Below are 17,614 nucleotides of genomic sequence, written 5' to 3' on the forward strand. Positions count from 1 at the left end.
CCGATCCCCGCTCCCACGCTCAACCCCCGCCCCATGCTCAACTCCACCCACATGCCTAACTCCGCCCCCATGCCTAACCCTGCCCCCACTCCCAGCTCCAGCCCCACACCAGGTCCTAGCTCCCAGCCCTTCCATATTTTCACCATCCCTTCAGACCTCCCCCTCTCTGAGGATGAAAGATCAGTCCTCAGCAGAGGCCTCACCTTCATCCCCCACGCTCCCGGATTAATGAGTTCAACACGCGGCAAGACATCAAACAATTCTTCCACGGCCTTCGCCTCCACGCCTTCTCCTGCCTTCAACACACCCCATCCATTTGGACACCCCATGCTGACCTCTTACCCGCCCTCGATCTCTTCATAGCCAACTGCTGCCGCGATATTAATCCCCTCAACCTGTCCATCCGTCTTACCCACTCCAACCTCTCACCCTCGCAATATTCAGCCCTCCGCTCCAACCCCAACCTCACTATCAGACCGGCAGGCAAGGGAGGCGCGGTGGTAGTTTGGCGCACCGATCTTTACATTGCTGAGGCTAAACGCCAGCTCACAGACACCACCTCCTACTGCCCCTTTACCATGACCCCACCTCCCACAACCAAACCATCATCTCCCAGACCATCCATAACCTCATCACCTCAAGAGATCTCCCATCCACCGCCTCCAACCTCATAATCCCACAACCCCACACCTCCTGTTTCTACCTCCTGCCCAAAACCCACAAACCTGACTGCCCCGTTGTCTCAGCCTGCTCCTGCCCCACCGAAATCATCTCAGCATACCTCGACATTGTCCTGTCCCCCTTAGTCCAAGAACTCCCCACCTACGTTCAGGACACCACCCATGCTCTCCACCTCCTCCATAATTTTCGCTTTCCTGGCCCCCAACGCCTTATCATCACCATGGACATCCAGTCCCTATACACCTCCATCCCCCATCACGAAGTCCTCAAAACCCTCCGCTTCTTCCTTTCCCGCCGAACCGACCAGTACCCTTCCACTGACACCCTCCTTCGACTGACTGAACTGGTCCTCACTCTGAACAACTTCTCTTTCCAATCCTCCCACTTCCTCCAAACCAAAGGAGTTGCCATGGGCACCCGCATGGGCCCCAGCTATGCCTGCCTCTTCGTAGGATATGTGGAACAGTCCATCTTCTGCAGCTACACTGGCACCAACCCCCCAACCTTTCCTCCGCTACATTGATGACTGTATCGGCGCTAGGAGGAGGTTGAACAATTCATCCACTTTACTAACACTTCCACCCCGACCTCAAATTTACCTGGACGGTCTCAGACTCCTCCCTCCCCTTCCTAGACCTCTCCATTTCTATTTCAGGCAACTGATCAACACGGACATTTACTATAAACCGACTGACTCCCACAGCTACCTAGATTACACCTCCTCCCACCCTGCCCCCTGTAAAAACGCCATCCCATATTCCCAATTCCTTCGCCTTCTCCGCATCTGCTCTCAAGAGGACCAGTTCCAATACCGAACAACCCAGATGGCCTCCTTCTTCAAAGACCACAATTTCCCCTCAGACGTGGTTGGCGATGCTCTCCACCGCATCTCCTCCACTTCCTGCTTCTCCGCCCTTGAACCCGCCCGTCCAATCGCCACCAGGACAGAACCCCACTGGTCCTCACCTACCACCCCATCAACCTCCAGATACAATGTATCATCCGCCATCATTTCCGCCACCACCAGACAGACCCCACCACCAGGTAATATTTCCCTCCCCTCCCCTATCAGCGTTCCGGAAAGACCATTCCCTCTGCGACTCCCTCGTCAGGTCCACATCCCCCACCAACCCAACCTCCACTCCCGGCACCTTCCCTTGCAACCGCAAGAAATGCAAAACTTGCGCCCACACCTCCCCCCTCACTTCCCTCCAAGGCCCCAAGGGATCCTTCCATATCCGCCACAAATTCACCTGCACGTCCACACACATCATTTACTGTATCCGCTGCACCCGATGTGGCCTCCTCTACATTGGGGAGACAGGCCGCCTACTTGCAGAATGTTTCAGAGAACACCTTTGGGACACCTGGACCAACCAATCCAACTGTCCCGTAGCTGAACACTTTAACTCCCCCTGCCACTCCGCCAAGGACATGCAGGTCCTTGGCCTCCTCCATCGCCACACCATGGCAACACAACGCCTGGAAGAAGAGCGCCGCCTGGGAACCTTCCAACCACAAGGGATGAATGCAGATTTCTCCAGCTTCCTCATTTCCCCTCCCGCCACCTTATCTCAGTCCCAACCCTCGCACCCAGCACTGCCTTCTTGACCTGCAATCATCTTCCCGATCTCTCCGTCCCTACCCCCCCTCCAGCCAATCACCCTCACCTTAACCTCCTTCCACCTCTAGCATTCTGAACACCCCTCCTCCCTATCTTTTATCTTAGCCTGCTTGGCATACCTTCCTCATTCCTGAAGAAGGGCTTATGCCCGAAACATCGATTCTCCTGCTCCTTGGATGCTGCCTGACCTGCTGCGCTTCCAAATAAACCTGTTGGACTATAACCTATTGTTGTGTGATCTTTAACTTTGTCCACCCCAGTCCAACACATACTCCTTCGAATCATAATTTATTAGAGATTTTCGAGGAGGTCTCGATTTGAGTGAAGAGAGGAGAATCAGTAGCTGTATTGTATTTTGACTTCAAGAAGATGTTCAACAAGGTAGCTCACAAAATGTTAAGACCATAAGATATAGGAGTGAAAGCAAGGCCATTCGGCCCATCGAGTCTACGCCACCATTTTATCATGGCTGATGGGTGTTTCAATTCCACTTACCACACTCTCCCCGTATCCCTTAATACCTTGTAAGATTAAGAATTTATCAATCTCTGCCTTGAAGACATTTAACATCCCAGCCTCCACTGCGCTCCGTGGCAGTGAATTCCACAGGCCTACCACTCTCTGGCTGAAGAAATGTCTCCTTACTTCCATTCTAAATTGACCCCCTCTAATTTTAAAGCTATGCCCATGGGTCCCAGTCTCCTCACCAAACAGAAACAACTTCCCAGCATCCACCCTTTCTCAGCCATGCCTTATCTTGTAAGTTTCTATTAGATCTTCCCTCAACCTTTTAAACTCTAATGAATACAATCCCAGGATCCTCAGCCAATCATCATAGGTTAGGCCTGCCATTCCAGGGGTCATCTGTGTGAATCTCTGCTGGACACGCTCCAGTGCCAGTAAGTCCTTCCTGAGGTGTGGGGCCCAAAACTGGACACTGTATTCTAAATGGGCCTAACCAGAGCTTTATAAAGTCTCAGAAGCATGTCGCTGCTTTTATATTCCAACCTTCTTGAGATAAATGACAACATTACATTCGCTTTCTTAATCATGGACTTAACCTGCAAATAAACCTTTAGAGAATCCTGTACTAGCACTCAGAGATCCCTTTGTACTTTGGCTTTATGAATTTTTTCACTGTTTACACTGTATTCTTTTTTCCAAAGTGCAAGACCTCGCACTTGCTCACATTGAATTTCATCAGCCATTTCCTGGACCAGTCTCCTAAACTGTCTAAATCTTTCTGCAGCCTCCCCACCCCCTCAATACCACCTGCCTGTCCACCTAACTTCGTATCATTGGCGAACTTCGCCTGAATGTACCCAGTCCCTTCATCCAGATCATTAATATATAATGTGAACATCTATGGCCCCAACACTGAACCCTGCAGGACACCCCTTGTCACCAGCTGCCATTCCAGAAAAGAACCTTTTATCCCAACGCTCTGCCTTCTGTCAGACAGCCAATCCCCAATCCATCCCAGTAGCTCACCTCAAACACCATGGGCCCTCACCTTACTCAGCAGCCTCCCATGTGGCACCTTATCAAAGGTCTTTTGGAAGTCTAGACAGATAACATCCACTAGGTTTCCTTGGCCTAACCTACTTGTTACCTCTTCAAAGAATTCTAACAGGTTTGTTAGGCACGACCTCACCTTACTAAATCCATGCTAAGTTGTTTTAATCTGACCCTGCACTTCGAAGAATTTAGAAATTTCATCCTTTATGATGGATTCTAGAATTTTAGCTATCACCGAGGTTAGGCTAATCGGCCTATAATTTTCCATCTTTTGTCTTGATCCTTTCTTGAACAAGGGGGTTACAACAGTGATCTTCCAATCATCTGGGACTTTCCCTGACTCCGGTGAATTTTGAAAGATCACAGTCAGCGCCTCCGCTATTTCCTCTCAGAACTGTAGGATGTAGCCCATCGGGGCCAGGAGATTTATCAATTTTTAGACCTTTTAGCTTTTCTAGCACTTTCTCTTTTGTAATGGCTACCAAACTCAACTCTGCCTCCTGACTTTCCTTATTCATAAGATATAGACTTATAAGATAAGAGCCCATGGTGTTGGAAGTAGTATATTGGCATGGATAGAGGATTGGCTCATGAGCAGGAGACAGAGTGGGGATAAAGGGTTCTTTTTCACGTTAGTGACAAGTGACCACTGGGCTCCATAGGGTTCAGTGCTGGGACTGCATCTGTATATGATATATATTAATGACTGGGAGGAAGGAAGTGAATGTACTGCAGTCAGACTTGTAAATGACACAAAAATAGGTAGAAAGACAGCTTGCAAAGGGGGTACAAACAGTTTACAGAGAGATAATGATAAAATCATAAAGTCATGCCGCACAGAAACACACCCTTTAATTCAACTCATCCACGCTGACCTAGACATTTCAATCTGATCTAGTGCCATTTGCTATCATTTGGCCCATATCGCTCGAAACCCTTCCTGTTCTTACACCCAGGTGCCCTTTAAATATTGTAATTGTACCTGCCTCCACCACGTCCTCTGGCAGCCGTTCCACCCCACCCTCTATGAAATCGGGCCCTTTTTAAATCTTTGCTCCCTTAAACCAATTAAACTAGCGTTGTCTGGTTTTAGACTCCCCTCGCCTGAGGAAGAAGATTTTGTCTAGTTACCCTATCCATGCCCCTCATGATTTTATAAACCTCTATAAGGCCACTCCTTAGCCTCCACTCCAGGGAAATAATGCCAGCCTATTCATCCTCTCCTGATAGCTCAAACCTTCCAGTCCCTGGAACATCCTTGTTAAACTTTTCTGCACCCTCTCAAGTTTAACAACATTCTTTCTATAGAAGGGTGATCAGAATTGAATGCAGTATTGCATTTGCTAATGTCCTGTACAGCCCGCAGCATGACATCCCAACTCAGTGCAAATATACCAAACCCTTCCTTACCACCCTGTCTACCTGGGACTCCACATTCAAGGAACTAGGTCTGTTTGTTCAGCAACACTCCAGGCTCTACCATTAATTTATAAGCCCTGCCATGGTTTGCCTTACCAGAATGCAACACATTTATTCTAAGTTAAACTCCATCCACCACGTCTTGGCCTATTGGTCCACATGATCGAGATCCCATTATATTCTGAAATAATCTTCACCATCTATTAGATCACCTATTTTGATGTCATCTGCAAACATATTAACTGTACGTCCTATATTCGCATCCAGATTATTTATATAAGTGACAAAAATCAGTTACATGGGTTGTGAGTGGGCAAAAAGTTGTCTAATGATGTATAATGTGGGGAAAATGTGAAGTTTGTTTAGGAAGAGAGATCAAAAGAACAGAATATATTTAAATGGAGAAAAATGCAGAAAGCTGCAACACAAAGGGACTTGGGGAGAATTGTGCCCCAAACACAGATGCAGCAGGTAATCAGGAGGACTCATGGAACATTGGCCCTTATTTCAAGGAGGTTGGAGAACAAGAGTAGGGAAGTCTTACTGTGGTGCTGGGGGGACCACATCGGGAGTCCTGTGAGCAGTTTTGGTTCCCTTATTTAAGGAAAGCTATCATTTTGTTGGAGGCACTTCAGAAAAGGTTCATGAGGATGATCCCCAAGATGAAGGGATTCTCTTATCAGCAAAGTTTAAATGTGGAAGGATGGTCCAAAAGGTAAGAGCCATTGGGATCCAAGGCAAGTTGTCAAACTGAATCTAAAATTGACTGACAAACAAAAGGCAAAGGGTGATGGTACAGGGTTGTTTTTGTGCTTGGAAATGGTGACCACTAGGATCGGTGCTGGGACCATTGCTGATTGTTAGGTACGTTAATGACTTGGGTGTGAATGTAGAAAGTATAATTAGTAAGTTTTCAGATGCCACAAAAGTTAGTGGTGTTGTTGATGCTGAGGAGGATATATGGATGCTTACCTTCAGTAGCTGGATTGGAGATTATTAGAGCATGGAAATTGTGTTACAAGTTTATAAAACATTAGTTGGGTTGCAGATAGAATATCATGTGTGGTTCTGATCAGCACACCATCAGAAGGATGTGGCTACACTGGAAAGGATGCAGAGAAGGTTCACCAGAGTGTCACCTGGGATGGAAAGTCTCAGGTATGAGGAGAGACTGGATAGAGTGGGTTTGTTTTCCTTGGAGCAGAGGAGGTTGTGGAGATCTCATTGAGGGATACAGAATTATGAGAGACATTTACATGATACTTTGTGAGAATATTTCCCCCAAGGCAGATGTGTCTAAGACCAGGGGGCATACAGTTAAGGTGAGGAGATAGAACATAGAAACATACAGCGCAGTACAGGCCCTTTGGCCCTCGATGTTGCGCCGACCCAAGCCCACCTAACCTACACTAGCCCACTATCCTCCATATGCCTATCCAATGCCCGTTTAAATGCCCGTAAAGAGCGAGAGTCCACCACTGTTACTGGCAGGGCATTCCATGAACTCACGACTCGCTTAGTAAAGAATCTACCCCTAACCTATACCTACCTCCCTTAATTTAAAGCTATGCCCCCTCGTAATAGCTGACTCTATATATGTTAAAAGGTTCTCTTTGTCAACCCTATCTAAACCCCTAATTATCTTGTACACCTCTATCAAGTCACCACTAAACCTTCTTTTCTCCAATGAAAACAGCCCCAAGTGCCTCAGCCTTTCCTCATACGATCTTCCTACCATACCAGGCAACATCCTGGTAAACCTCCTCTGCACCCGTTCCAGTGCCTCCACATCCTTCCTATAGTATGGCGACCAAAACTGCACACAATACTCCAGATGCGGCCGCACCGGAGTCTTATACAACTGCAACATGACCTCAGGACTCCGGAACTCAATTCCTCTACCAATAAAAGCCAGTACGCCATATGCCTTCTTCACAGCACTATTTACCTGGGTGGCAACTTTCAGAGATCTGTGTAAATGGACACCAAGATCCCTCTGCTCATCCACACTACCAAGTATCTGACCATTAGCCCAGTAATCCATCTTCTTGTTACTCTTACCAAAGTGAATCACTTCACACTTAGCTACATTGAACTCCATTTGCCACCTTTCTGCCCAACTCTGCAGCTTATCTATATCCCGCTGTAACCTGCCACATCCTTCCTCACTGTCAACAACTCCACCGACTTTCTTATCATCCACAAACTTGCTCACCCAACCTTCTAGCCCCTCCACATAAGGTACCACATGGGGTACCTTATCAAATGCCTTACTAAAATCCATATACACCACATCTACCGCTTTACCCTCGTCCACCTCCTTAGTCACCTTCTCAAAGAATTCAATAAGGTTTGTGAGGCATGACCTGCCCTTCACAAAACTATGCTGACTATCCTTGATCACATTATTCCGATCCAGATGTTCATAAATCCTATCCCTTACAATTCTCTCTAAGACTTTGCCCACAACAGAAGTGAGACTCACCGGCCTATAGTTACTAGGGCTATCCCTACTCCCCTTCTTGATCAAGGGAACCACATTTGCTATCCTCCAGTCATCTGGCTCTATTCCTGTAGACAACGACGACATAAAAATCAAGGCCAATGGCTCTGCAATCTCCTCCCTTGCTTCCCAGAGAATCCTAGGATAAATGCCATCAGGCCCAGGGGACTTATCTACATTCACCCTTTCCAGAATTTCCAACACCTCTTCCCTACATACCTCAAAGCCATCCATTCTAATTAATTGTGACTCAATATTCACATCGGCAACAATGTCCTGTTCCTGAGTGAATACTGACGAAAAGTATTCATTCAGTGTCTCCCCAATCTCTTCAGCCTCCACGCACAACTTCCCACTACTATCCTTGATTGGACCTATTCCTACCCTAGTCATTCTTTTATTCCTGACATACCTATAGAAAGCCTTTGGGTTTTCCCTAATCCTACCAACCAACGACTTTTCATGTCCCCTCCTTGCTGCTCTTAGCTCTCTCTTTAGATCCTTCCTGGCTACCTTATAACTCTCAATCGCCCCAATTGAACCTTCACGCCTCATCTTTACATAGGCCGCCCTCTTCCCTTTAACAAGGGATTCCAATTCCTTATTAAACCACGGCTCCCTCACACGACCCTTTCCTCCCTGCCTGACAGGTACATACTTATCAAGGACACTCAATAGCTGCTCCTTGAACAAGCTCCACATATCGATTGTGCCCTTCCCTTGAAGCCTACTTTTCCAAGCCACGCATCCTAAGTCATGCCTCACCGCATCATAATTTCCCTGCTCCCAGCTATAACTCTGGCCCTGCAGTGCACACTTATCCCTCTCCATCACTAGAGTAAAAGTCACCGAATTGTGGTCACTGTCACTAAAGTGCTCACCTACCTCCAATTCTAACACCTGGCCTGGTTCGTTACCCAGAACCAAATCCAGTATGGCCTCACCTCTTGTTGGCCTGTCTACATATTGTGTCAGGAAACCCTCCTGCACACATTGGACAAACACCGACCCATCTAACGTACTGGAGCTATAGCTTTCCCAATCAATATCTGGAAAGTTAAAGTCCCCCATAACAACCACCCTATTACTTTCACTCTTCTCCTGAATCATCCTCGCAATCCTTTCCTCTACGTCTCTTGGACTATTCGGAGGCCTGTAGAAAACTCCTAACTGGGTGACCTCACCTTTCCTATTTCTAACCTCAGCCCAAACTACCTCAGATGGCGAGTCTTCCTCCATCGTCCTTTCCACTGCTGTAATACTATCCTTGACAAGCAATGCCACACCTCCCCCTCTTTTACCCCCACCTCTGACCCTACTAAAACATTTAAACCCTGGAACCTGCAACAGCCAATCCTGTCCCTGTTCTACCCATGTCTCCGTAATAGCCACAACATCGAAATCCCAGGTACCAACCCACGCTGCAAGTTCACCTACCTTACTTCGTATACTTCTCGCATTGAAGTATACACACTTCAAGCCACCTTCCTGTTTACAGGCACCCTCCTTCGAGATTGATGCCATGTTCCTAACCTCCCTACACTCCAGGTCCTGCACCCTAAAGCTACAGTCCAGGTTCCCATGCCCCTGCAAAGCTAGTTTAAACCCTCCCAAAGAGCACTAGCAAACCTCCCCCCAAGGATACTGGTGCCCCTCAGGTTCAGGTGTAGACCATCCTGTTTATAGAGGTCCCACCTTCCCCAGAAAGAACCCCAGTTATCCAGATACAGGAATCCCTCCCTCCTGCACCATCCCTGTAGCCACGCATTTAACTGTTCTCTCTCCCTATTCCTCGACTCTCTATCACGTGGCATGGGTAACAAACCAGAGACAACAACTCTGTTTATTCTAACTCTGAGCTTCCAACCTAGCTCCCTGAAAGCCTGCCTAACATCCTCATCCCTCTTCCTACCTATGTCATTAGTGCCAATGTGGACCACAACTTCGGGCTGCTCCCCCTCCCCCTTAAGGACGCGGAAAACACGATCAGAGACATCACGTACTCTTGCACCTGGGAGGCAACATACCAAACATGAGTCTCTCTCGCCCCCACAAAACTGCCTATCTGTGCCCCAAACTATCGAGTCCCCAATAACTATTGCTCTGCTCTTCTCCACCCTTCCCTTCTGAGCAACGGGGATAGGCTCCGTACCAGAGGCCTGAACCCCATTGCTTACCCCGGTAAGTCGTCACCCCCACAAGTATCCAAAACGATATACTTGTTCTTGAGGGATCTGGGGAAAAGAAATCACTTTCAGGTTGGCATAATATGGAATGTGCTTCCTGAGAGAGTGGTAAATGCAGGTGCTCTTGCAACATTTAAGAAGCATCTGGACAGGCTCTTAAAATGCCATGGCAGATCAGGCTGTGGACCAAGAGCAGGTAACTGGGCTTAGTGCAGTTGGGTGTTTGTTGGTTGGTATTGAAATGATGGGCCGAAGTCACCGAGTAACCTTACAGTTCTTAAATGCCTGTGTTCTCTCACTGCTTTACAACCTGCTTTGGGAGTGCAAGATGGCAAAGAAGTTCACACTACTGCAGTTACAGCTGGCTGAACAGAAGCTAAGGCTGTTTTTCTCACTCCAAAGGTTCTTGCTTCTTAGAATGACTTTGGGACGCCTACAGTATAACTCCATCACAGTGATTGCTCCTTTCTTATTCCTGAGTTCTACCATACAGCCTTGCTGGATGGGCCTTCCAAGATATCCTCAGCGCAGCTGTAACGTTCTGCTTAATCAGAAATACATGGGGTTCGGAGTAATTTATTAGCTTGGATAAAGAGTTGGTTAACCAATAGAAAGATGAGAATTCAGATAAATGGATTTTTTTTTTGGTTGACAGAATGTAACTATTTGAGTTCCACAGTATTCAGTTCTTGAGCCCCAACTGATTCCAGTCTATATTAATGACTTGGATGCGTGGATAGAAGGTCTGACTGCCAAATTCGCAGTTTACACAAAATAGATGGGAAACTAAGTTCCACTGAAGAAATAAGAAACTTCCAAATGGATATGGATAGGTTAGGTGAATATGCCAACGTTTAGCCAATTGTTTCCAATATCCTTAATTCCCTTTTGAATGCTTCTGTTGAACATGTCTCCAGCACACTCTCAGGCTGAGCTGTTCCACCAGGCAGGCAGAATGCACTGGAAATCAAGCCCCACTATTTGCAGAAGCATCACAACCATTAAATATTTTAAACTAAGTACAGAATATTGTCAAATTTACCTGATTTTTCAGACACAGGTTGATAGAAAGCAAAGATCATGTTTCTGTACTTAACAAGAATATTTTCAAGATTATTTCAAGTAATTAGACCCTAGCTGCAGGTACACAGTTATAACCTGTTGGGATATAACATTCCAATTCAAGCTTTTATCCGTTTATAAACTCCTTGTTAAACACACACAGGCAGACTTACAAATGGAACAAAACACGTGGTCAGTGGAAGAAAATTGGAACAATAGTTCAGCTTGCTTTGTTCCAAAGTGTTGTGTCATTGATTCTTGCTGATCTGAAAATCTCTTCCGGGCTTCCCTTTTCTGAAAGCTCCCATTAGTTTTCAAGAGAATGATTCACATTTAAAATACTTCTGAATCAATCAGAAATTCACGACTTAGAGCAACCACTGATGGAACCAGGAACTGATATTTTTTCTGGTTTATAATGGGTTTTAACTGCAGAGAACAGAAAGACAGATCCTATGCTGGTGGAGATTAAAGCACTTCCTCCAGTATTGAGCCTAGCCCCTGGCCCTTCAGTTACCTAACAACCAGTCACCCACTTGTTGACAGGCAAAAAGCTTTTTCACCGCTAACTGATCACTTGGCCATAGGTCAGTCAGCTCTTCTTGCCACTCAGCTCCATCTGTACGCTGCTGAACTCCTCAGCTCCAATGCACCTGCGATCTTTCACTGTTTGTTCAAACAACTACTTACATGATGCAGGACATAAGCTTCAAGTGATTTGTTTTCCAAAACATGCAGTAGTTCTTTAAAATGCGGATTTCAAACAGTTTTTTGTATACTTCAGTCCACAATCGTTAAAAAATACAAAACTAAATAATCATGGTACAAAGGTAAAGTCTCCATTGTCTTACCAGACCTGAGTCCTACAGAGAGAGAGAGGATGGTGGTAGTTTAACATGAGGGTCACTTGTGTCTTGATGTTGGTGATCTTGGGTTAATGTTGTGCTACATGTAACCCCATTGTACTGTTCCGTAACTGTAAGATCTTCCTTACTGTCCTGTATTGACACCATGACCTTGATAACTTGTTATGACCTCTCGACCACAATTGATTTGTACAGTTTTGGATTTACTTGTTGCTTTGGTTGGGCCCTCTGCATGTGACTGTTATACCTAGCATTTTATTCCAGCTGTTTGGTTTGTTTCCAGCATCACCTTATTTTTATTTTTCAGGAGTAATTATCTCTCTGCCTCAATTAATCAGATTATAGGTCGTCCCTTCACTTGCTATTCAGCTGTTGACACTTCACTCACACCGTCGATCACCTGCAGAGACTTACATTCCACTCACACCATTTAATCCTTTGATCTCTCTGCCTATAAATTCTGTGCCTGTGTGTAGTTCTCTTCATTTCACTTGATAAAGGATCAGCACTCCGAAAGCTTGTGATTTGAAATAAACATGTTGGACTATAACCTGATGTCGGGTGACTTCTTATCTTGCTAATAAATGGGAACAGTTTCTCCTTGTCTGTGCTATCTAGATCTCTCATGATTTTGAAAACTTCTAACAAATCTCCTCTCAAATTGTTTTGCTCCAATGGGAACAGTATCAGCTTCCCCAATCTTCCTTTGTAACTGAAAATCCTCATCCCTGGAACCATTTTGTTAACCTCTTCTGTACTCTCTCCAATGCATGCATTTTGATCCATATCAGAGGCATCCAGAACTATACGCAGTACTCCAGACAAGTCTGAGTTAGTGTCTTCACCAATTTCAACATGACCTTAGCAGGACTGGCCGCACCTGTGGAGAGAGAAACTGAGAAAACTTTTAAATGCAGTATGTCTCTTCAGTCCACACTGTTAACACGGGTTCTCTCTGCAGGGATGCTACCAGACCTGCTGTGTTTCTCCGGAATTATGTTTGTTTCAGATTTCCAGCGACTGCAATGCTTTGCTTTTATGATTTATCAACATCAACTCCTTGCTATTGTACTCTGTTAATGAAGCCCACAATACTGTATGTTTTAATAACTGCTCTGTCCACCAGTCCTGTCACCTTTAACAATTTATACACATATACATCCATGTCATCTGTAACTTACTCCTGGGTTTTTAAAAATTTGTTCATGAGATATGATGTTGATAACTGGGCAAACATTTATTGCCCGTCCCTAGTTGCCCCCGTGAGAAGGTAGTGGTGAGCTGCCTTCTGAACCGCTGCAGTCCATTAGCTGTAGGTAGACCCACAATGATCTTAGGGAGGGAATTCCAGGATTCTAACCCAGTGACACTGAAGGAACAGTGGTATATTTCCAAGTCAGGATGGTGAGTGGCTTGGAGAGGAACATGTAAGTGGTGGTGTTCCTGTGTATCTGCTGCCCATGTCCTTCTGGATGATTGTGGGTTTGGAAGGTGCTGTCTGAGGATGTTCAGTGAATTTATGCAGTGCATCTTGGACATAGTTGCAGCAGTATTTACTAAGTGTCAGTGGTGGAGGGAGTGGATGTGGTGCCAATCAAGTGGGCTGCTTTGTCCTGGATGGTGTCAAATGTTGGAGCTGAGTCCACCTAACAAATAGCGATTATTTCATCACACTCCTGGATACTGTTGGGGGAGATGGCTCACCAGGGGAGGGCAGTAGTTGCCAGGATTATGGCACCGTGGCAGGCACTGCTGTTCAGAACGGCTGGAAAAAGACTTGTAGGGCCACAGTCATAGGGGATTCTATTGTGAGGGGAGTAGATAGGCGGTTCTGTGGCCGAAAACAGGACTCCCGGGTGGTACGTTGCCTCCCAGGTGCTCGGGTCAGGGATGTCACCGATCGGCTGCAGAGCATTCTAAAGGGGGAGGGCGAACAGCCAGTTGTCTTGGTGCATATAGGCACCGACGATATAAGTACGAAACGAGATGAGGTCTTGAAAGAAGAATTCAGGGAGCAAGGAGAGAAGTTAAAGAGGAGGATCTCAAAGACAGGGACCTCGGGATTACTACCAGTGCCATGTGCTAGCCAGGGTAGAAATGAAACAATAGGCAGGATGAACATGTGGCTTGAGAGATGGTGTAGGAGGGAGGGGTTCAGATTTGTTGGACATTGGGACCGGTTCTGGGGAAGGTGGGTCTATTACAAAATGGATGGTCTACATCTGAACCAGACTGGAACCAATGTCCTTGGGGGAGTTTTTGCTACTGCTGTTGGGGAGGTTTTAAACTAATGTGGCAGGGGGCTGGGAACCAGAAGAGAAGACAAGTAGGTAGCGAGGTGGAGACTGGAGACTGTAAGGATTATGAAGATAACATTAATAAAAAGAAGAGTAGGCAGAGAGCAGATGAGTGCAAAAGAACTGAGGGCCTGAAATGTATCTACTTTAATGTAAGGAGTATAGTGTGTAAGGCAGATGAACTTAGGGCTTGGATTGGTGCCTGGGAGAATGACGTTATTGCAATCACAGAGACTTGGTTGAAGGAAGGACATGATGATTGGCAATTAAATGTTCCAGGATATAGATGCTTCAGACAGGACGAAGTGGGCTTGGAGTGGAGTTGCATTGCTGGTCAAGGACGATATCACGGCTGTGCTAAAGGAGGACACTATGGAGGGCTTGGGTAGTGAGGCATGATGGGTGGAGCTGAGAAATAAGAAGGGTGCAGATACATTGTTGGGACTGTATTACAGACCTCCCAACAGTGAGTGTGGGGAAGAACAACAAATAGGTAAACAGATTATGGAAAGATGTGGAGGCAATAGGGTAATGGTGATGGGAGATTTTAATTTCAAAGTTTGTGTGAAGATTTGTAACTTTATCAACAGATGCCTAAGAGATAGACCACGGAACGAGGACATGCCACAACCAAAAGGACTAGCCACACTACCATACGTCAGGAGCGTTTCAGAACTGACAGCCAGACTACTGCGACCCCTAGGACTCATAACGGCACACAAACCAACAGCCACGCTCAGACAACAACTTACTAGAACAAAGGAGCCAATACCCAACATGAGCAAAACTAATGTAGTTTATAACATACCATGCAAGGACTGCACAAAACACTATATAGGACAAACAGGAAGACAGCTAACAATCCGCATACATGAACACCAACTAGCCACGAAACGACACGACCAGCTATCCCTAGTAGCCACACACTCAGACAACAAGCAACATGAATTCGACTGGGAAAACACTACTATCATAGGGCAAGCCAGACAGAGAACAGCCAGGGAATTCCTAGAGGCATGGCATTCATCCACAAATTCCATCAACAGACACATCGACCTGGACCCAATATACCAATCACTACAGCGGACAGCTGAAACTGACACCCGGAAGCGGCAAGGACAGACCACTATAAATGCCGGAAGAAACATCAAAGAAGCGCTTCGCAGGAGGCTCCACAGCACTGATGATGTCTCCTAGCCAGGGGACGAAACGTTTGCAACAAAAACTTCCAGCTTGGCGAACAGACCCACTACTACAGATTTTAATTTTCCAAACATTGCCTGGGATACACTTAACGAGAGAGGCCTGGATGGGGTAGAATTTGTAAGAAGCGCCCAGGAGAGTTTTCTAGAGCAGTATGTCAATAGTCCAACAAGGGAAGGGGCCATATTGGACCTGGTACTGGGGAACGAGCCAGGCCAGGTGGTAGAAGTTGCAGTGGGGGATTTCTTTGGGAACAGTGACCACAATTCTGTAAGTTTTAGAAAACTTGTAGATAAAGAAGAGAGTGGCCCTAAGGGAAGAGTATTAAACTGGGCCAAGGCCAATTATATCAAAATTAGGCAGGAGCTGGGAAATGTGGATTGGACACAACTATTTGAAGGGAATTCGACATTTGAGATGTGGGAGGCTTTCAAAGATAGGTTAAAGATAGTGCAGGATAGGCATGTCCCTTTGAAGGCAAAGGTTAGGAAAGACAAGATTCGTGAACCATGGGTGACAGGAGAAATTGTACGACTAGCCAAGAAGGAAAGGGAAGTGTATATAAGGTCCAGGCAGCTAAGAACAGAACGGGCCCTGGAGGAATATCGGGAGAGTAGGACAAGTCTTAAACGAGGAATCAAGCGAGCTAAAAGGGGTCATGAAAGAGCTTTAGTGAGCAGAATTAAGGAGAATCCCTAAGCATTTTATTCTTATATAAGAAGCAAGCATGTAACTAGAGAATGGATTGGTCGACTGAAGAATAACAAAGGAAGACTGTGTGTCGAACCTGAGAGAATGGGTGAGGTTCTGAATGATTACTTTGAATCAGTGTTCACTGAGGAGAGGGACATGATGAATATTGAGATTAGAGATAGAAATTTGATTAGTCTGGATCACGGTGACATAAGTAGGGAGGATATGTTGAGTAGACTAGAGGTTATTAAGGTGGACAAATCCCCAGGACCGGATGAGATCTATCCCAGGTTGCTGAGGGAGACGAGCGAGGACATAGCTGGGGCCCTGACAGATATCTTTGTGGCATCCTTAAACACAGGTGAGGTGCCGGAGGACTGGAGGGTTGCTCATGTTGTCCCCCTGTACAAGAAGGATAGTAGGGATATTCTGGCTAACAACAGACCAGTGAGCCTGATGTTGGTGTTGGGAAAGTTGCTGGAGAGGGTACTGAGGGATAGGATCTATTTATATTTAGAAAAGAATGGCCTTATCAGTGATAGGCAACATGGTTTTGTGCGGGGAAGAGCGTGCCTTACCAACTTAATAGAGAGTTCTTCGAGGAAGTGACCAAGTTGATAGGTGAAGGAAGGGCTGTTGATGTCATATACGTGGACTTTAGTAAGGTGTTTGATAAGGTTCCCCATTGTAGACTAATGGAGAAAGTGAAGTCACATGGTGTGCAGGGTGTTCTAGCTAGGTGGATAAAGAACTGGTTGAGCAACAGGAGACAGAGAGTAGTAGTTGAAGGGAGTTTCTCAAAATGGAGAAAGGTGCCCAGTGGTGTTCCACAGGGGTCAGTGTTGGGGTCACTGTTGTTTGTGATATACATAAATGATCTGGAAGAGGGCACTGTTGGTATGATCAGCAAGTTTGTAGATAATACAAAGATTGGTGGAGTAGCTGAAAGCTACATTGTACAAGACATTGGTTCGACCGCATTTAGAATACTGTGACCAGTTCTGGGCGCCACATTACCAAAAGGATGTGGACGCTTTGGAGAGGGTGCAGAGAAGGTTTACGAGGATGTTGCCTGGTATGGAAGGTGCTAGCTATGAAGAGAGGTTGAGTAGGTTAGGTTTGTTTTCATTAGAAAAAAGATTGAGGGGGAACCTGATTGATGTTGAAAACCTCATGAAGGGTATAGACAGGGTGGGTAGAGACAAGCTTTTTCCCAGGGTGAAGGATTCAATAACGAGAGGTCACGCTTTCAAGGTGAGAGGTGGAAAGTTTAAGGGGGATACACGCGGCAAGTACTTCACACAGAGGGTGGTGGGTGTCTGGAATGTGTTGCCAGCAGAGGTGGTAGAGGCAGGCACGGTAGATTAATTTAAGATGTGTCTGGACAGATACATGAGTAGGTGGGGAGCAGGGGGATACAGATGCTTAGGAATTGGGCGACGGGTTTAGACAGTACATTTGGATCGGCTCAGGCTTGGAGGGCCGAAGGGCCTGTTCCTGGGCTGTAAATTTTCTTTGTTCTTTGTGTATTGCATGTGGTGGACAGGCTTTAGGAGTCAGGA

At 46.2% G+C, this 17,614-nt stretch overlaps 1 protein-coding gene across 1 annotated transcript in view; it reads left to right on the plus strand.

Moving 5' to 3' along the window:
- glb1l (galactosidase, beta 1-like) overlaps nt 1–17,614 on the plus strand; it is a 105,254-nt gene that overhangs the window by 11,211 nt on the left and 76,429 nt on the right. The window lies entirely within an intron of this gene.

The sequence above is a fragment of the Hemiscyllium ocellatum genome, chromosome 7 (genome assembly GCF_020745735.1).
Source record: "Hemiscyllium ocellatum isolate sHemOce1 chromosome 7, sHemOce1.pat.X.cur, whole genome shotgun sequence".
Lineage (NCBI taxonomy): Eukaryota > Metazoa > Chordata > Chondrichthyes > Orectolobiformes > Hemiscylliidae > Hemiscyllium > Hemiscyllium ocellatum.